The 22,128-nt window shown below is 38.3% G+C and overlaps 1 protein-coding gene and 1 pseudogene across 2 annotated transcripts in view; both read right to left on the bottom strand.

Moving 5' to 3' along the window:
- Positions 1-22,128, bottom strand: part of LOC308655503 (rho GTPase-activating protein 29-like) — a gene marked incomplete at both ends in the record, with an annotated part of 99,342 nt that overhangs the window by 32,296 nt on the left and 44,918 nt on the right.
- Positions 18,468-21,304, bottom strand: LOC308655608 (endoplasmic reticulum chaperone BiP-like; annotated as a pseudogene). The gene has a single exon. The product of its transcript is annotated as an endoplasmic reticulum chaperone BiP-like (transcript).

The following is a 22,128-nucleotide window of genomic DNA, read 5'->3' as shown; positions in this document are numbered from 1 at the left end:
CATGTAATAAATAGGAATTACTAAACTTCAGTGCAGTGGTTTTTAGACCTTATGATTCCTGATACCAGATTTCAGATCAAAGTTATCATATAGGACTCTATTTTCATATATCAATTTGAATTTAGCTCTTCTAGTATCTAGAACTGCAGTAGCAAGAAATAGTTTTTTAAATCAGTGTTTATGAACTCTTACAACAAAAATATATTAGAAAAAAATTGAGTGAAATATAGTTTAAAAAGTATATTCACATATGTATATTCACTAAAGGCAGACCACAGTCAAAAAAAGTTAGAAAATTCCTTATGAATTTCAGAAGTCTAGTTTGACCCCTGTGGAGCAGTTAGTCAAGAAAGAACTTTCACTGTGTTAACACACCCCTAGCTTGGCTTTGTTTCATGGAAGAATCTCCAGTCTGTTATTTTAGTGCTGTGCTATTATGCATTAGATGAACTAGTTTTCCTGGTTGGTTGTCTATTTGTAACATTCAATTGATAATCAACCCAGATTTGTATACAAGAGTTGGGACTTTTAAACTCATTACAATGCTTTTTTGTATATACACAGCAAAGAGGCTATTTTCCAAATGATGTTATTTTGCCAACATCATGAATAAGATGCTGCCAATTTGACTGGCTTGTTAAGAAGGTCCTTTTATTTTTTTGGTTTCAGGATGTCCTCTTGTAGGTCACAATTTGCTAAGTGTTTTTTTTAAAAGATGAATGGTGTTGAATTTTTTTTTTTTTTTTAGATTCCAAAAATTCCAGTTTGGTACTCTCCTGTGGGTCTTTTCTTTCTGGTTGCTAAGCACTCTGGTTGGCTCTTTTTTTTTTTTTTATTTATTGGTTGTTCAAGACATTACAAAGTTCATGACATATCATCTTTCATACATTTGATTCAAGTGGGTTATGAACTCCCATTTTTACCCCAAATACAAGTTTCAGAATCACATCGGTTACACATCCACATTTTTACATAATACCATATTAGTGACTGTTGTATTCTCCTACCTTTCCTATCCCCTACTATCCCCCCTCCCCTTCCCTCTCAACTTCCCTTTCTACCCCATCTCCTGTTATTCAATTATCTCCCTTGTTTTTCTTTCCCCTTTCCTCTCACAAACTCTTATATGTAACTTTGTGTAACAATGAGGGTCTCCTTCCGTTTCCATACAGTCTCCCTTCTCTCTCCCTTTCTCTCCCCCCACTCGTCTCTGTTTAATGTTAATCTTTTCCTCATGCTCTTCCTCCCTGTTCTGTTCTTAGTTGCTCTCTTTATATCAAAGAAGACATTTGGCATTTGTTTTTTAAGGATTGGCTAGCTTCTCTTAGCATAATCTGCTCTAATGCCATCCATTTCCCTGCAAATTCTATGATTTTGTCATTTTTTAGTGCAGAGTAATACTCCATTGTGTATAGATGCCACATTTTTTTATCCATTCATCTACTGAAGGGCATATAGGTTGGTTCCACAGTCTAGCTATTGTGAATTGTGCCGCTATGATCATTGATGTGGCAGTATCCCTATAGTACGCTCTTTTAAGATCCTCAGGGAATAGTCCAAGAAGGGTGACAGCTGGGTCAAATGGTGGATCCATTCCCAGCTTTCCCAGGAATCTCCATACTGCTTTCCAAATTGGCCACACCAATTTGCAGTCCCACCAGCAATGTAGAAGAGTCCCCTTCTCCCCACATCCTCGCCAGCACTTATTGTTGTTTGACTTCATAATGGCTGCCAATCTTACTGGAGTGAGATGGTATCTTAGGGTGGTCTTGATTTGCATTTCTCTGACTGCTAGAGATGGTGAGCATTTTTTCATGTACTTGTTGATTGATTGTATGTCCTCCTCTGTGAAGTGTCTGTTCAGTTCCTTGGCCCATTTGTTGATTGGGTTATTTGTTATCTTATTGTTTAATTTTTTGAGTTCTTTGTATATTCTGGATATTAGGGCTCTATCTGAAGTGTGAGGGGTAAAAATTTGTTCCCAGTATGTAGGCTCTCTATTTACCTCTCTTATTGTTTCTCTTGCTGAGAAAAAACTTTTTAGTTTAAGTAAGTCCCATTTGTTGATTCTTGTTATTAACTCTTGGGCTATGGGCATCCTATTAAGGAATTTGGAGCCCGACCCCACAGTATGTAGATTGTAGCCAAATTTTTCTTCTATCAGATGCAGTGTCTGTGATTTGATATCTAGGTCCTTGATCCATTTTGAGTTAACTTTTGTGCATGGCGAGAGAAAGGGATTCAGTTTCATTTTGTTGCATATGGATTTCCAATTTTCCCAGCACCATTTGTTGAAGATGCTATCCTTCCTCCATTGCATGCTTTTAGCCCCTTTATCAAATATAAGAAAGTTGTACTTTTGTGGATTGGTTTCTGTGTCCTCTATTCTGTACCATTGGTCCACCTGCCTGTTTTGGTACCAGTACCATGCTGTTTTTGTTACTATTGCTTTGTAGTACAGTTTGAACTCTGGTATCGCTATACCTCCAGATTCACACTTCCTGCTTAGAATTGCTTTTGCTATTCTGGGTCTTTTGTTTTTCTATATGAATTTCATGATTGCTTTATCTATTTCTACAAGAAGTGCCATTGGGATTTTGATTGGCATTGCATTAAACCTATAGAGAACTTTTGGTAATATCGCCATTTTGATGATGTTAGTTCTGCCTATCCATGAACAGGGTACATTTTTCCATCTTCTAAGATCTTCTTCTATCTCTCTCTTTAGGGTTCTGTAGTTTTCATTGTATAAATCTTTCACCTCTTTTGTTAGGTTGATTCCCAAGTATCTTATTTTCTTTGAGGATATTGTGAATGGAGTGGTTTTCCTCATTTCCATTTCAGAAGTTTTGTTGCTGATATACAGGAATGCCTGATTTATGCGTGTTGATTTTATATCCTGCCACTTTGCTGAATTCATTTATTAACTCCAGCAGTTTCTTTGTAGACCCTTTTGGGTCTGTTAAATATATTATCATGTCAGCCACAAATAGCGATAATTTAAGTTCTTCTTTTCCTATTTTTATGCCTTTAATTTCTTTTGTCTGTCTAATTGCTCTGGCTAGTATTTCAAGGACTAAATTGAATAGAAGTGGTGATAGAGGGCATCCCTGTCTTGTTCCAGATTTTAGAGGGAATGCCTTCAATTTTTCTCCATTTAGGATGATGCTAGCCTGAGGTTTAGCATATATAGCTTTTACCATGTTGAGGTAAGTTCCTGTTATCCCTAGTTTTTCTAGTGTTTTGAACATAAAGGGATGCTGTACTTTGTCGAATGCTTTTTCTGCATCTATCAAGATGATCATATGGTTCTTGTCTTTAAGTCTATTGATGTGGTGGATTACATTTATTGATTTCCATATATTGAACCAGCCTTGCATCCCAGGGATGAATCCTACTTGATCATGATGCACAATTTTTTTGATATGCTTTTGTATTCTATTCGCCAGGATTTTATTGAGAATTTTTGCATCCAAGTTCATTAGAGATATTGGTCTGTAGTTTTCTTTCTTTGAAGTGTCTTTGTCTGGTTTCGGGATCAGGGTGATGTTGGCCTCATAGAATGAATTTGGAAGAACTCCTTCTTTTTCTATTTCTTGGAATAGCTTGAAAAGTATTGGTATTAATTCTTCTTTGAAGGTTTTGTAGAACTCCGCTGTATACCCATCCGGTCCAGGGCTTTTTCTGGTTGGTAGTCTTTTGATGGCTTCTTCTATTTCTTCTTTTGTTATTGGTCTGTTTAAATTGTGTGTGTCTTCCTGACTCAATCTGGGCAGATCCTATGACTTAAGAAATTAATCGATGTCTTCATTATCTTCTATTTTATTGGAATATAGAGTTTCAAAATACTTTCTAATTATCTTCTGTATTTCTGTTGTGTCTGTTGTGATATTGCCTTTTTCATCCCGTATGTTAGTAATTTGAGTTCTCTGTCTTCTTCTCTTTGTTAGCATGGCTAAGGGTCTGTCGATCTTATTTATTCTTTCAAAGAACCAACTTTTAGTTTTTCAATTTTTTCAGTGTTTTTTTTTTTGTTTTCAATTTCATTGATTTCTGCTCTAATTTTATTATTTCTTGTCTTCTACTACATTTGCTGTTGTTTTGCTCTTCCTTTTCTAGGTTTTTGAGGTGTAGTGTGAGTTCATTTATTTGTTGTTTTTTTTCTTTTTTTGAGGAAAGAACTCCAAGAAATGAATTTCCCTCTTAAAACTGCTTTCATTGTGTCCCATAGATTCTGGTATGTTGTGTCTGTATTGTCATTTGTCTCTAAGAATTTTTTTTATCTCCTCCTTTATGTCTTCTGTAACCCATTGATCATTCAGTAACATATTGTTCATTTTCTATGTGATGTAGGATTTTTCCTTCCTTCTTTTATCATTGATTTCCAGTTTCATTCCATTATGATCAGATATGGTGCATGGTATTATCTCCACACCTTTATATTTACTGAGAGTCACCCTATGGCATAATATATGTTCTATCTTTGAGTAGGATCCATGTGCTGCTGAGAAGAACGTGTATCCACTTGATGATGGTTGATATATTCTATATATGTCAGTTAAGTCTAGGTTATTGATTGTGTTATTGAGTTTTATAGTTTCTTTGTTCAGCTTTTGTCTAGAGGATCTGTCCAATGGCGAGAGCGGTATGTTGAAGTCCCCCATAATTATTGTGTTGTGGTCTATTTGACTCTTGAACTTGAGGAGAGTTTGTTTTATGAATGTTGCAGCACCATTGTTTGGTGCATACAAATTGATAATTGTTATGTCTTGATGGTGGATGGTTCCTTTTAACAGTATATAGTGTCCCTCTTTATCCCTTTTGATTAACTTAGGTTTGAAGTTGATTTTATTCGATATGAGTATGGCCACTCCTGCTTGGTTCCGAGTGCCATGTGAGTGGTATGATTTTTCTCAACCTTTCACCTTCAGCCTGTGTATGTCTTTTCCTATCATATGAGTCTCCTGAAGACAGCATATTGTTGGATTTGTTTTTTTAATCCAGGTTACTAGCCTATGTCTCTTGATTGGTGAATTTAAGCCATTAACATTTAAGGTTACAACTGAAATATGGTTTGTACTTCCAGTCATGTTTATTTATTTATTTATTTTAGTTTGGCTAGTTTTTCCTCTTTGGTTATTTTTCTCCCCCTTTACTGAGATACCTCCCACTGTTAGTTTTGGGCACTATTTTTCACTTTCTCTTCTTGTAGTATTTTGCTCAAAATGCTTTGCAGTGCTGCTTTTCTGGCTGCAAATTCTTTTAGCTTTTGTTTATCGTGAAAGATTTTAATTTCATTGTCAAATCTGAAGCTTAATTTTGCTGGATACAGTATTCTTGGTTGGAATCCATTATTTTTCAGGATTTGAAATATGTTGTTCCAGGATCTTCTTGCTTTCAAAGTCTGTGATGAAAAATCAGTCGATAACCTAATTGGTTTACCCCTGAATGTAATCTGCCTCCTTTCTCTCGTAGCTTTTAATATTCTCTCCTTGTTCTGTATGTTAGCTATCTTCATAATTATATGTCTTGGAGTTGGTCTATTATGGTTTTGGATGTTTGGAGTCCTGTAGGCTTCCAGGATTTGGCAATCCATTCCATCTTTCATCTTTGGGAAGTTTTCTAGGATTATTTCCTTTAATAAGTTGTCCATTCCTTTGGTTTGAAACTCTGTGCCTTCTTCTATCCCTATGACTCTCAAATTTGTTTTTTTTTATGAGATCCCATATCTCTTGGATAGATTGCTCATGGGATTTAAGCATCTTTTCTGTGTTGACTATATTCTTTTCAAGTTGATAAACTTTGTCTTCATTATCTGATGTTCTGACTTCTACTTGATCTAGTCTATTTGTAATATTCTCGTTAGAGTTTTTAATCTGGTTTATGGTTTCCTGCATTTCTAGGATTACTGTTTGGTTGTTTTTTTAAATCTCTATCTCCTGGTAAAGCTCGTTCTTTGCATTTTGAATTTGTTTGTTTAGTTTGTTTTCAAAATATACTTTCAATGCTTGGACTTGCTGTCTCATGTCTTCTCTAATATTCTGTTAAATCTGAGTTAGGTATGCCTTGATTTCTTTCCCTGTCCATGTTTCTGATGCTTCTAGGTCCTCCTGTAAATTTAAGTTGTCTTGCATTGTTTGTAGTCCTTTTATCCCTTGTTTTTTCATGTTGTTCACATTACTTTCCAGCTCTGTTTGACTGCTTTGTAACTGCTTTCCCCTATACATTTGTTTTGGCTTTGTATATCTCTGTTGTCTCTCCTTTGTGGTGGGAGATTATGCCTAGAAAAGTTGGGCTTTATTGTACTTTAAATCTGATTCATTCAATTCATAAAAGACTTCCAGGTTGTGTATGCATATAGTGATTTGTTGTTTGTTGTTATGACTATATGTTTAGATTAGGTGCTTTGGTGGTACGAGGGTTAGTATGTCTTGACTAGTTTAGAAGATTGCTCTACTGAAGGTGGATACTAACAGGCTATTAGATCAGGGTGTTGGTAGTAGCTAGGTATTTAGGAGCCCTATAGACAGCCTCGAGACCTTCACCTATTTGCATTTAGACAATTACATGTAATGGAAGACGTAATGCTTGGGATGTAAGTTGGGGGGAAGGGGAATGAAGGTGCTCTTAAAAAGAAAGAAGGAGAGAGAGATAGATAGATTAGAGGAGAATGAAAAGAACAAGAAAACTTGAAATGGGAAAGAAAGAGAGAAGGAAAAAGGGAGAAAGGAATAGAGAGAGAAGAAGAAAAAAAATTGAAGTCTTAGAGATCCATTTTCTTCTCTTCCAGTAGGCGGAGCTGTGCCCTCCGAGTGGAGCTTCTGCTCTCTACCTGCCCATAGCAATCCCTGTAAGGCATCTCCTGGGAGTCTCTCAGACTTGTCAGTCCAGAGCTGTTTCACTTCTCCAGCCCTTACTCCCCTTCCTCCTGTCGGCCAGCCAGCCAGGTCCTGTTCACCAGAAGGGGTTCCCCAGAGATCTAGTTACACTTGCAGCCCCACTGCATGTCCCATTTAAGCCCCACTGCTGTGGCAAACTGGTGGTTAAGACCTTGGGAGTCACCGCTGGTGATATGGGGGGTAGGGGGTCGGGGATCCCCTCTACTTCCCTACAGACACGACCCCTGAGAGGTCATGAAGTTTCCTGGCTGCTTGTATCTGGATGGGGAGGGAGTCACAAACCTGCTAAAGTGGATTCTGCTGGGAAGGAATTCTGTCCACCCAACTCCGATGACGTCACCTCTCTGCTATGGGGGGCCTCAGGCTCCTTGCCAGAGTGTCCGAAGGGAGAGGTGGGACTGGTCCGTCCCAGGTTGGCTTCAGCTCCCAGCTCGCTAATTCATGAAGGCTTGGCTAAAGACTTCTTCCTGCCAAGCTGCGTCTCGGAGGGTAGCGGGACCTAGTCACGTTTGCTGCGGGCAGACGGGCCTGCAGCCGTGCGCCACAGTGCGCAGACTGTGGCTGGCGGATCTGGACCTCTGCGTCTCGTGGGGCAATCCAGAATAGCAAGTAAGCGTCTAAGTTGACTTAATAAGCCACAAGTCTTTTCTCTAAGGTGATAAGAGGATGGGTTGTTATTGACACTTTGGCTTATTCACAAACTTCTTAAGTCTATTAGATGCAATGCCAAGTTCCAACCTCTACATGCTGCTGCCGGACAATGCAGACAGAGCAAGCAAGACAGCAAGCAGAGAGAGAGACCCAACATGGCGGCCGGGGAGGAAGCAGTATTTTCAGGATCTCCACAGTAACACGATCAGAAAGACCCATTAATACACCTAGAGTCTACCTACGGAGGAACCTCTAGCAAAATTCCGTGGAAAGGAGACCTGCCGGGAATCAGTAAGTTTATGAGAGGTGACAGTTTGTCCCAGATGAGTGAATCTTGGCCACGCGGTGCAGAGGTTCAGTCTCCCTGCCAGCCGCCGCCAAACGGCCGCCAGCGCCTGCCCGGTTCTGCAAACGGCCCCCGGCGGCCGGGCCCGGCGCAGCGATAAGGGTCCCCACCTGCACAGCAAACAGCCCCCCCGCCCACCCAGCTCAGGAGGCGACGTGAAGGGAATCTAACCAAGCCTTTATGAAATAGCGAACTGGGCTGCGTACGGGGGTTGCTGAACTGCTGAAACTGGTGCTCAGAGTAGCGGCTTTAATAGAGACTTTGCACAGCTTGTTAGAGCTCCTTTCACCATTAGTCTGTAGTGGACCACCCGGCCAAGCAGCAGAAAAAAAACAAAAAGATTGAAAAAGAGATGCTTGGCTCCCAGACGCTTTCCTGTTCAGAGCCACGGGCGCTTTGCGCCCATATGCTTCCTCTTTCACTTTGCTCCCTGCAGAGAAGCTGAATGGGTAATCAGCAGTGGATCTTAAGTACCTGAGGCAAAGAAAGCTCAGTACACCCCGCCCTTTTTTTTTTTTTTTTTGAATATTGTATATACAGGGAGAGTTAGTGGACTGAAATTGTTGGCTGGGCTGGGGTTTTGGGCCGAAAATCCACTCCGCGGGAGCCGCCATTTGCTTTCGGCATGCTGCCTTGATGGCCCTGTCTACACTGTCCAGCAGCCACATCTAGAGACTGGAACTGGGCTGCGTGCTGAGCCCTGTCCTCTGAAGGCTGGACCACGGCCTCAAGCGCCTCGGTCGCCTGTTCCCTGCTGCACCTTGGGGCAGAGCCTGCTCTGGGGTCGTTGGGCACCCCCCTGCGAGGGGACCTGTGCTCTGGAGGAGGGGGTTGGAGAGCCGCGGCGGCAGCCGCTTGGGCCCTGGGAGCTAGGCACCAGGCCGAGGAGCAGCGGAGGCCGCGGCGGCGCTGCTAAGGTCGTGAACAAGCGTGGCGCCCAAGAGCGCGGTTATCGCTCCCACCAGGGCTGACAACAGAGGTCCCTTGCACCAGCTACCAGGGGAGTTGCTACCTGAGGGCAAACAAATTCGCTGGGGGTCCTCAGCCCCAAGCCCTACAAACGTAGGGTCCGAGGGAGGAAAACAGAAAGGGTGTGCCCAGGCATCCTTGAAAACAGGGCTCCCGGGAGCAGCAGACCCGGCGTGTAGCCAGTAATGTGGTAAGCATCACAGGCGAGTGGGGCCTGGATTGAGGAACCACAAGAGAAGGACCTAGGCACTCAGGACTGGAGACTCGCACAGTATGGGAAGAAGAGCTGAGGCACAGTGATTGGTTCCCACCTATCAAGAGGAGAAGCCTGGCCCAGTGGGCATAGCTCCACCTACTGGAAGAGAAGTTAATCGAGCTCTATGACTGCATTTATTATTATTATTATTTTTTTTAATGATTATTATTAGTTTTTTTTTTATTTTCACTTTTTGTAGTTGACGTTGTTGTTGTTCTTTAACTTTCTTATCAATGGTTTCATTTTTTTAAAATTCTTTTTATTCTATTATTATTACTATTTTTTTAAACTTTAATTTCCATTTTTTAATACCGTTATAATTTTTTTTTGTTTGTTTTAAATTTTTATTTTTTCGTTTTTTCTCTCTTTCTTCTCACTTTTTTCTTTTGTCTATTCATTTCTTTTCAACTTTCTTATTCCCCCTCTCTTGAACCCCACCTGCCTACACTCACTCTCTTTAGTGACTTCTTCCCTTCCCCTCTAATACCTCTCCTCCCAAGCATCAAATAAATTTATAAGAGTAAACAGTAACTCAGCAGTCAAACAGAATAAGAAATATCATGAGCATAAAAAAGCAAGGAAGAAAAGGAGTACAAACAATGCAGGACAGCCTAAATATTCAGGAGGACCTGGAGTCATCAGAAAAATGGCCATATAAAGAACTCAAGGAACACCTTAGACAGATGGAAAGGAACCTTAAAGATCACATTGAAAAGGAATTACAAAAACAGATAAAAGAAGAAGTTAAACATCTTTATCAGGAGATAGAGATTATTAAAAAAATCAAACAATAATTCTAGAAATGAAGGAAATGATAAACCAAATTAAAAACTCAATCGAGAGTATCACTAACAGAGTGGAGCAAGTAGAAGCCAGAACGTCAGATAATGAAGACAAAATATATCAACTTGAAAAGAGTCTAGCCAACTCAGATAGGCTGGTAAAAAATCACGAGAAAAACATCCAAGAGATTTTGGATAACTTAAAAAAACCAAACTTACAAGTCATCGGGATAGAGGAAGGCACAGAGATTCATGCCAAGGGAATGAATAACCTGCTGAATGAGATAATTACAGAAAACTTTCCAGAAATAAAAAAGGAAACAGATATACAAATTGTAGATGCATACAGGACACCGAGCATACAAAATCACAGTAGACCAACGCCAAGACACATTGTTATGAAGCTATCCAATATACAGAACAAGGAGAAAATATTAAAAGCTACAAGAGAAAAGAGACAGATTACATTTAGGGGTAAACCAATAAGGCTGACAACGGATTTTTCATCACAGACGCTGAAAGCGAGAAGATCCTGGAACAACGTATTTCAAACACTGAAAGACAATGGATGCCAACCAAGAATTCTGTATCCAGCAAAATTAAGCTTCAGATATGACAACGAAATAAAAATCTTTCATGATAAACAAAAGCTAAAAGAATTTGTAGCCAGAACCAGCATTGCAAAGCGTCTTGAGCAAAACTCTACACGAGGAAGAAATGGAAAACAATAACCAAAACCATCAGCGGGAAGTGCCTCGGTAAAGACAGAGGAAGGGGGGAAAGCTAACCATGGAGAAATAAACTAAATTAGGGGGAAAAAAAAAGATAAATAATCAAACATGGCAGGAAGTACAAACCATATATCAATAGTAACTCTAAACGTTAATGGCTTAAACTCTCCAATAAAGCGACATAGGCTGGTAACATGGATTAAAAAAACAAATCCAACAATATGTTGCATCCAGGAGACTCATCTGATTGGAAAAGACATACACAGACTCAAGGTAAAAGGTTGGGAAAAAATATACCAAGCACACGGTCCTCGTAAGCAAGCAGGCGTGGCCATTCTCATATCGAATAAAATCGACTTCAAGACTAAGCTAATCAAAAGGGATAAGGAAGGACATTATATACTGTTAAAAGGAACCATTCACCAACAAGACATAACAATTATCAATATTTATGCACCAAATAATGGCGCTGCGACGTTCATAAAACAAACTCTCCTCAAGTTCAACAATCAAATAGACCACAACACAATAATCATGGGTGACTTCAACACACCTCTCTCACCATTGGACAGATCCTCCAAACAAAAGTTGAATAAAGAAACTATTGACCTCAATATTACTATCAATAACCTAGACTTAACTGACATATATAGAATATATCAACCATCATCAAGTGGATATACTTTTTTCTCAGCAGCACATGGAACCTTCTCAAAAATAGATCATATATTATGCCATAGGGCAACCCTCGGTAAATATAAAGGGGTTGAGATAATACCATGCACTTTATCAGATCATAATGGAATGAAACTGGAAATCAATGATAAAAGAAGGAAGGAAAAATCCTACATCACATGGACAATGAACAATACGTTACTGAATGATCAATGGGTTACAGAAGACATAAAGGAGGAAATCAAAAAATTCTTAGAGATAAATGAAAATACAGACACAACATATCGGAATCTATGGGACACAATGAAAGCAGTTTTAAGAGGGAAATTCATTGCCTGGAGGTCATTCCTCAAAAAAAGGAAAAACCAACAAATAAATGAGCTCACACTTCATCTCAAAGCCCTAGAAAAGGAAGAGCAAAACAATAGCAAATGTAGCAGAAGGCAAGAACTAATCAAAATCAGAGCAGAAATCAATGAAATTGAAACAAAAGAAACTACTGAAAAAAATTAACAAAACAAAAAGTTGGTTCTTTGAAAAAATAAATAAGATCGACAGACCCCTAGCCATACTAACGAAGAGAAGAAGAGAGAGAACACAAATCACTAACATACAGGATGAAAAAGGCAATATTACAACAGACGCTTCAGAAATACAGAAAACAATTAGAAATTATTTTGAAAACCTATATTCCAATAAGATAGAAGAAAGTGAAGACATCGATAAATTCCTTAAGTCATATGATTTGCCCAGACTGAGTCAGGAGGAAACTCACAACTTAAACAGACCAATATCGATAGATGAAATAGAAGAAGCAATCAAAAAACTTCCAACCAAGAAAAGCCCAGGACCGGATGGGTATACAGCGGAGTTCTACAAAACCTTTAAAGAAGAATTAATACCAATACTTTTCAAGTTATTTCAGGAAATAGAAAAAGAGGGAGCTCTTCCAAATTCATTCTATTAGGCCAACATCACCCTGATTCCGAAACCAGACAAAGACGCCTCAAAGAAAGAAAACTACAGACCAATATCTCTAATGAACCTAGATGCAAAAATCCTCAATAAAATTCTGGCAAATCGGATACAAAGACATATCAAAAAAATTGTGCACCATGATCAAGTAGGATTCATCCCTGGGATGCAAGGATGGTTCAATATACGGAAATCAATAAATGTTATCCACCACATCAATAGGCTTAAAGATAAGAACCATATGATCATCTCGATAGACGCAGAAAAAGCATTTGACAAAGTACAGCATCCCTTTATGTTCAAAACATTAGAAAAAATAGGGATAACAGGAACTTACCTCGACATTGTAAAAGCTATCTATGCTAAGCCTCAGGCTAGCATCATTCTGAATGGAGAAAAATTGAAGGCATTCCCTCTAAAATCTGGAACAAGACAGGGATGCCCCCTATCACCACTTCTATTCAATATAGTTCTCGAAACACTGGCCAGAGCAATTAGACAGACGAAAGAAATTAAAGGCATAAAAATAGGAAAAGAAGAACTTAAATTATCACTATTTGCGGATGACATGATTCTATACCTAGAAGACCCAAAACGGTCTACAAAGAAACTACTAGAACTAATAAATGAATTCAGCAAAGTGGCAGGATATAAAATCAACACACATAAATCAAAGGCATTTCTGTATATCAGTGACAAAACTTCTGAAACGGAAATGAGGAAAAACACTCCATTCACAATAACCTCAAAAAAAATAAAATACTTGGGAATCAACCTAACAAAAGAGGTGAAAGACCTATACAATGAAAACTACAGATCCCTAAAGAAAGAAATTGAAGAGGAGCTTAGAAGATGGAAAAATATACCCTGTTCATGGATAGGCAGAACTAACATCATCAAAATGGCGATATTACCAAAAGTTCTCTATAGGTTCAATGCAATGCCAATCAAAATCCCAATGGCATTTCTTGTAGAAATAGATAAAGCAATCATGAAATTCATATGGAAAAATAAAAGACCCAGAATAGCAAAAACAATTCTAAGCAGGAAGTGTGAATCAGGTGGTATAGCGATACCAGATTTCAAACTATATTACAGAGCAATAGTAATAAAAACAGCATGGTACTGGTACCAGAACAGGCGGGTGGACCAATGGTACAGAATAGAGGACACAGAGACTAAACCACAAAGCTACAACTATCTTATATTTGATAAAGGAGCTAAAAACATGCAATGGAGAAAGGATAGCATCTTCAACAAATGGTGTTGGGAAAACTGGAAATCCATATGCAACAAAATGAAACTGAATCCCCTCCTCTCGCCATGCACAAAAGTCAACTCAAAGTGGATCAAGGAGCTAGATATCAAATCAGAGACTCTCCGTCTGATAGAAGAAAAAGTTGGCTCCGATCTACAGATTGTGGGGACGGGCTCAAAATTCCTTAATAGGACACCCATAGCACAAGAGTTAGTAACAAGAATCAACAAATGGGACTTTCTTAAACTGAAAAGTTTTTTCTCAGCAAGAGAAACAATAAGAGAGGTAAATAGGGAGCCTACATCCTGGGAACAAATTTTTACTCCTCACACTTCAGATAGAGCCCTAATATCCAGAGTATACAAAGAACTCAAAAAATTAGACAATAAGAAAACAAATAACCCAATTAACAAATGGGCCAAGGACCTGAACAGACACTTCTCAGAGGAGGACATACAATCAATCAACAAGTACATGAAAAAATGCTCACCATCTCTAGCAGTCAAGGAAATGCAAATCAAAACCACCCTAAGATACCACCTCACCCCAGTAAGATTGGCAGCCATGATGAAGTCAAACAACAACAAGTATTGGCGAGGATGTGGGGAAAAGGGTACTCTTGTACATTGCTGGTGGGACTGCAAACGGGTGCGGCCAATTTGGAAAGCAGTATGGAGATTCCTGGGAAAGCTGGGAATGGAACCACCATTTGACCCAGCTATTGCCCTACTCGGACTATTTCCTGAAGACCTTAAAAGAGCACACTACAGGGATACTGCCACATCGATGTTCATAGCAGCACAATACACAATTGCTAGACTGTGGAATCAACCCAGATGCCCTTCAATAGATGAATGGATAAAAAAAAATGTGGCATTTATACACCATGGAGTATTACGCAGCACTAAAAAATGACAAAATCACGGAATTTGCAGGGAAATGGATGGCACTAGAGCAGATTATGCTTAGTGAAGCTAGCCAATCCCTAAAAAACAAATACCAAATGTCTTCCTTGATATAATGAGTGCAACTAAGAACAGAACAGGGAGGATGAGCAGGAAGAAAAGATTAGCATTAAACAGAGACATGAGGCGGGAGGGAAAGGGAGAAAAAAAAGGGAAATCACATGGAAATAGAGGGAGACCCTCATTGTTATACAAAATTACATTTAAGAGTTTACGAGGGGAATGGGATAACAAACATGGAGGGAAATGAATTACAGTAGATGGGGTAGAGAGAGAAGATGGGAGGGGAGGGGAGGGGGGATAGTAGAGGATAGGAAAAGTAGCAGAATACAACAGTCACTATTATGGCAGTATGTAAAAATGTGATGTGTAACCGATGTGATTCTGCAATCTGTATTTGGGAAAAAATGGGAGTTCATAACCCAACTGATTCTAATTTATGAAATATGATTTGTCATGAGCTTTGTAAAGTTGTGAACATCCAATAAAAAAAAAAAAAAAGACAGCAAGCAGAAAGCAAATGGCGGCTCCCGCAGAGTGAATTTTCGGCACAGAAACCAAGGCCCAGCAAACAATCTCAATTCACCAACACTCCCGGAACAAAAAATATTCAAAAAGCGGGGCGCAGTGAGCTTTCTTTGCCTCCGGTACTTACACATTACACTTTCAGCTTCTCTGCCCAGAGCGAAGTAAAAGAGGAAGCAGATGGGAGCAAAGCGCCCGCGGCTCTGAGCAGCAATGCATCCAGGAGCCAAGCGTCTCCTTTTCGATCTCTTTGTTCTTCCTGCTGCTTGGCAAAGTGATCCGCTACAGATTAATGGTGAAAGGAGCTCTAACAAGCTTCGTGAAATCTCGCTTAAAGCCGCTGCTCTGAGCACCACGCTCAGCACTTCAGCAACCCCTGGTACGCAGCAGCCATGATTATCCAGGATTTCTCTTTAAAGTGTATTAAACATGGATGCTAAGGTCTGAATATGTTCTTCCCAAATGTGTATGTTGGAACAATCACCATTGTGACAGCAGCAAAAGGGACAATGAGACTTACTATACTCTCCAAATCAACTTAAAAAAATTGTTTCTCAATTCTAATGACATGTACATTTTCACTGGTTGATAGTACAGGTAGAAAAAGTATGTAAAGTGATTAATAAGTCAAAACATGTGATTAGGTCATGGGGCTCTATATTTTTTAACAGAATGAATGCCCTTATATTAGAGGCTTCACACATCATTCACATCCCTTTCCCCCCCCCCCTTCTGCTTTCAGTCAACTGATGATGCAGCAATACACGCCACCTTGGACAATGTGAATATACTTAGTGTGACTTAACTGTACACTTCAAAATGGTCTAAATGGCAAATTGTAAGTGTATTTTACAATAAAAACATCGAAAGATGCATTTTCTATTGTTCAGTGTTTCCTGCTATTATTTAGTAATCACATTCATTAAGAGCACTAACAAGCCAGGCACAGTGGCTCATGTGTGTAATCCCACTGGGAGGCTGAGGCAGGAGAATTGCAAGTTCAAAGCAAGCCTCAGCAAAACAAAAGCAAGGTGCTAAGAAATTCAGTGAGACCCTGCTCTAAAAAAAAAACGAAATAGGGTTGTGGATGTGTGCTGAGAGCCATTGCCAAGTAGGAATGACGCATGGCAATTTCTTTGTCAGCCTACCCAATATTGCTTAGAGGAAGGACTCTCCATATTGGATCCAGGTCATTTGCAGTGACATTGCATGTATGCTTGAGTAAGGTGACCCTGCTCAAGGACCAGGGCGGATCCAGGTTTAGGGTGTATCCTGCTGAGATTAGGGAGTATCCTGCTCTTTGGGTTTAGGGTGGTTCCAGGTTTAAGGTGTACCCTGCTGGGAATAGGGCATATCCTGCTGCTTCAGTTTTGCCCGATCCTTGAGTTCCCATTGAGTTCTCACGGGATTCAGAGAGTATTTGGGATTCAGAGCCCAGTGGATTTGGCCCAGAACGTGAATTTTCCCAGAACGTGATTGTAGAGTGCTGGTGTGAGTTCGGGAATAAAGAATTGCTGTTTGAATCTACAAGGCTGTGAGTCGCTCGTGAATTTCTGCACAGCCAGACTGTGGCAGATGTGGCTCTCTGGTACTCCAAAAAAGAAGCACTAATCAAAGTTTCACAACCCTGTATTTGAGATTCAATTCTGCTTGCTGAATCTCTGAAAACTAAAAGCATGTCACTTAGCTAAGCCTCAGTTTCCTCATCTGTAACACAGGAATTATAAAATGCTTCCTTACCCATTAGAGGTTGCTGTGAAATTTCAACTTGGTAAAGTCTAAATACACAAAGCTCAATAAATGTTAGCTCTGATTTTATTTTTAAGTTTTCAAACCAATTTGATTCTTGTACTTTGTATAAGGAAGGCTAAAAAATGGCTTTAGCATTAAAAAGGCCATTTGTTCATTTCTCCTTAGTCCTTAATGTTATGGAGAACTATAAGACAACATGCCCTAAAACCCATTTCATATCATAGTCAAGTGATGAGCCCATGTGTTGATCACTGAGTCAATAGTTAATAATCTTAAAGTATCATACTCCAAGAGGCAACAATTTCAGAGAAGCCACAATAACTTATTGTACTTGAAATAATTTACATATAATAATGTGTGTATAAACCTGTACATATAATTTTTATCAAGTATAATATGATCATACAAAAACATTGACTCACAATATAGTTCACACATACCAAAGAAGGCTATTTTATTTTTGTCCCTTTTACATCATATTTTAGGCAAGATGATGAAACCCAGAAAATAACAGGAATGGACTAGTTTATAAAAACTGGGTATTTTATAAGTGAAACACATTCAGTCATCTACATCTCTCAAATTGCAAACAATGTGATTTACTATACTCCCAAAATGAACTTAAATAAATTATTGCACAATTCTAATGACATGTACGTTTTCACTGGTTGATAGTCAGGTAGAAAAAGTATGTAAAGTGATTTATAAGTCAAAACATTTCATACAAAAGGATTTTTTTGGGGGGAACTGGAAATTGAACTAAGGGACACTCAACCATTGAGCCGCATCCCCAGTCTTATTCTGAATTTTATTTAAAGACAGGGTTACTAAGAGTTTTGCCATTGCTAAGGCTGGCTTTCTACTTGAGATCCACCTGTCTCAGCCACCCAAGCTACTGGGATTACAGGCATACATGCAAAGGAATGGTTTTAACCAAACCCTCATAATGTCAAGAGAAAATGCATTGAAATTAAAAATATCTGAAGCACGCATTTTTAAGACCATTATAAAAAAATACAAAAAAGGTTAAAAATGTCATAAAATAAAAATTTATACAGATAAAGTTAAGGGGTTAAAAACTATCAAATGTATTAAAATCATCTAAAGCCAAATAAGACATAATTTATCTATATAATTTAAATTATAATATTATATAAATGTATTGCATATTATATAATACATATATAATACAAATTAAATACAATATATTTATATAACATTCTAATTTATATTATATTATACATAATACATTTATTTTATCATATATATACACAATAAAAATATATAAATTATATATATAAATTTTATGTATATCAATATATAAACATATTATATATTCATATTATATATTCATAATAATATATTATATATAATTTATATAATATTTACATAACATACTTATATATTTATATAAAAATTATATATATTAATATATAAATATATAAGTATATACATTATATAAATTATATATATTACATTTCAAAATGTTTATGATTCATATATATTTCATATAAATTATATCTAATATATGAAATACAATTATATTATATATACATATAATAAAATAACATATAAATATTATTTTATTATATATAACATATTTATTATATATCATATAATAGATTTATATTTATATGATATTGCATATCATTGTAATGTAATTATATAATAATATAATTTTATTATTAATAAGAGAATAATACAATCATTATATTAGTACAATTAATATTAATATAATATATAAAACATGGATTATATTATAATTATATAAAAACAACTTATAATATATCATATAGATATATGTAAATCTATAATATGTAGTATATAATATATAATATGTAAATATAATTTAAATTATATAGTTTAGTTATTTGGCTTTAGAAGGTTTTAATGCTTCTGATAGTGTTTTTTCCCTTAGCTTTATCTGTACAAATTTTTATTTTATGACAGTTCCAAACTTTTAGTATTTTTTTTAAAATAACAAACATTTGTTGGTGTCACTTATGGTAGAAAAAAGTTCCTACCCCAGATGTGCATGACCCAATTGTTAAATAGAACATTTCTGAGGTGAACACACATCCTGACCCACATTTTAATATCCAGTTTTTTAAGATAGCCAATTCCTCCTCTCTCTCTTCCCCAAAACATGTGAGCAACTGCTAATGGAAAGCAGTAAACAGTCACTTGGGCTATGGCATTTTCAACTCCACTCTGAGGTGAAGATTCCAATTACATTCGAGACTTCAGTTCTCTCAGTTTTCTCCTAAGAAAAGTTCTGAGTCCAGTATTTACAATATTAGAGCAATAGCAGATCAGTGTCTTCAACTCATCTCTTTCTGCTGTATCCTCTTCACCAGTTGGGGGAGGGCCTACATTTCCATAGAATTTGCTGATAATTGGCTGAACAATTTCTTCTAGTTCCTTCTTTTTAGTTTTGAAGTCTTCAATGTCAGCTTCTTGGTGGCTTTCCAGCCATTCAATCTTTTCCTCGACAGCTTTTTCCATGGTCTCCTTATCTTCAGAGGACAGTTTGCCTCCCAACTTTTCTTTATCTCCAATCTGATACTTTAGAGAGTAGGCGTAGTTTTCCAACTCATTCCTAGTATCAATTCACTCCTTGAGTCTTTTGTCTTCCTCAGCAAACTTCTCAACATCATTAACCAACTTTTCAATTTCTTCAGGTGTCAGGCAATTTTGGTCATTGGTAATTGTAATCTTATTTTTGTTCTCTTTACCTTTGCCTTCAGCTGTCACCCAAAGAATAACATTCACATCTATCTCAAAAGTGACTTCAATCTGGGGGACCCCACAGGAGGAATTCTGGTGAGATCAAATGTACCCGGAAGGCAGTTGTCTTTTTTCAGGGGTCCTTTACCTTCATAGACCTTGAGTGGAACAGTAGGTTGATTATCAGAACCTGTAGAAAAGATCTGAGACTTTTGGTGGGTACCACATTGTTCCTTGGTATCAGTTTGGTCATGGCACCTCCCACAGTTTCAATACCAAGTGTCAGGGGACATACATGAACCAGTACTAGGTCACCTGTATCTTGATCATCAGAGAGTACACCAGCCTGGACAGTGTCACCATATGCAACAGCCTCATCTGGGTTTATGCCACAGGATGGATCCTTGCCATTCAAGAACTCTTTAACAAGTTGTTGAATCTTTGGAATTTGAGTAGAGCCACCAACAAGAACAATCTCATCAATATCAGACTTCTTCAAGTCAGAATCCTCCAGTACTTTCTGAACAGGCTTCATGTTTTCTCTTCAAATTTTGCCTGAGTCAGGGTTTCAGAAAAGTCTTCTCCTTCATAGAAGGACTCAATTTTAATTCTTGCTTAATGTTGAGCAGACAGGGCCCACTTGGCCTTTTCTACTTTACGCTGGAGGTTCTGCACAGCTCTGTTTTCTTTCCTAACATCTTTGCCAGTCTTCTTTTTGTACAGCCTGATGAAATGTTCCATAACACGCTGGTCAAAGTCTTCTCCATCCCGATGAGTATCTCTATTGGTGGCCATGACTTCGAAGACATCAAATTGTCAATGGGGAGAAGAGACACATAGAAGGTTCCACCACCCAGATCAAACACCAGGATGTTCTTCTCTCCCTCCCTCTTATCCAGACCATAAGCAATACAGCTGCTGTAGACTCATTGATGATCCTCATAACATTCAGACCAGCAATAGTTCCAGCATCTTTGGTTTCTTGCCAGTGGCATCATTAAAATAGGCTGGTACAGTAACAACTGCATGGGTAATCTTCTTTCCCAAATAAGCCTCAGCAGTCTCTTTCATTTTAGTGAGAATCATAGCAGAGATTTCTTCTGGAGCAAATGTCTTAGTTTGCCCACCTCCAATATCAACCTGAATGTATGGTTTATGTTTATGTTTCTCTTCAAACACTTTGAAAGGCAAGAACTTGATGTCTTGCTGCACAGAAGGGTAATTCCCAGTGCTGCCAATGAGCCGCTGGGCATCGAAGACCTTGTTCTCAGGATTGGAGAATTGGAGATGAGCTGATTCTTGACTCGGATCAGATGTTCTTCTTCAGGGGCGAAGGCCACATAATACGGCCTGATGCACTTGCCCTGATCATTGGAGATGATCTCCAGTGGCCATTCTTGAACACCCCGATGCAGGAGTAAGTGGACCCCAGGTCGATGCCGACCACGGTACCCATGTCCTTTTCTTGTCATCCTCCTCAGCCATGCTACGCAGAGCAGCAGCAGAACCGCGGCCACCAGAGAGAGCTTCATCTTGCCCTAGCTATTGGCCAGTTGCTCTCCTCAGCAGACAGCCAGAAGTCGCAGGCAATCCAGCAACAGGCCGCAGCTGAGAGGAGTGAGGTTACAGGTCTCTTACACTCGAGATGCCTCAACTCTGTCCGTCTGTCTTGTCTCTGCCAATGTCTCAAACTTTTTAGTATTGAAGTGCCTTTTCTTTCTACAATTGTATTAATGACCATATGTAAAAATTGACAAGTAGAATGCTAGTAAACACAGATTCACAAGCTTTTAGGCCACTATGTAAATATTTAAAAGTTAAGTGAATTGCCAATGCTTCCATACATGCTATAACAACACAAGTGGTCAAAGATGCACTAGAACATTATGTGGGAAAAAATATATTCATACCCAATCGACATTTTTCAGGCACTTGCATTCAGAAGCATTTTATGAATCAGCACCAGGTTTGCTCCAAAATAAAGCTCATTTTCCCCTACAGCCCCTATTTGTTGAGAACAATATTATACATTAAGGATGCATTTACATGAATCATTTTATAGAGAAAATTATATTAAATTTAAAATTATAATACTTATTTTATGCATAACTTCAAAAACACAGAATTTAAAGACAATACCAGTGAGCACTAACATTCTATATGACTAAAACACTATCATTCTGTATGACTAGCAAATACAATACAGGCCAAAAGGCAAAATATACACTTTGGCAATCCTATACAAAAGGGGTTCTGTTACAACATTCTTTCATAAAATAAACACAATACATAAAAATGAAACAAGAAAAAGAAAAACTGAATTTTGACAGCCTACACAAACTGTGGCATTTCAAATTCAAGGTCTTGTAACTCTTCCATTTGTTTTAGCCTGAGTCCCTGGCACATTGGATTCATGTCAGGCAGGCCAACCTCCTCACAGTTCTCTTTAGGCTCAGCAGCTGGTTTCAAAGCATAAGCTGATGTGCTGTCTGCCTCTGGAACAGATTTCTCCACATGACTCAGGGGAATAAGAGCTGTGCTAGGAGGCACTGCTGCTGAAGGTGAAGCTGGTCTCTCCTCAGTCTCCCTGACTTTGCTGGTCGGGGTAGGTGGTTTG

Source organism: Spermophilus citellus (assembly GCF_964194105.1).
Source record: "Spermophilus citellus genome assembly, chromosome: 9".
Classification (NCBI taxonomy): domain Eukaryota; kingdom Metazoa; phylum Chordata; class Mammalia; order Rodentia; family Sciuridae; genus Spermophilus; species Spermophilus citellus.
The sequence above is the reverse complement of the archived record's forward strand: the minus strand, read 5'-3'. Positions and strand labels throughout refer to the sequence as shown.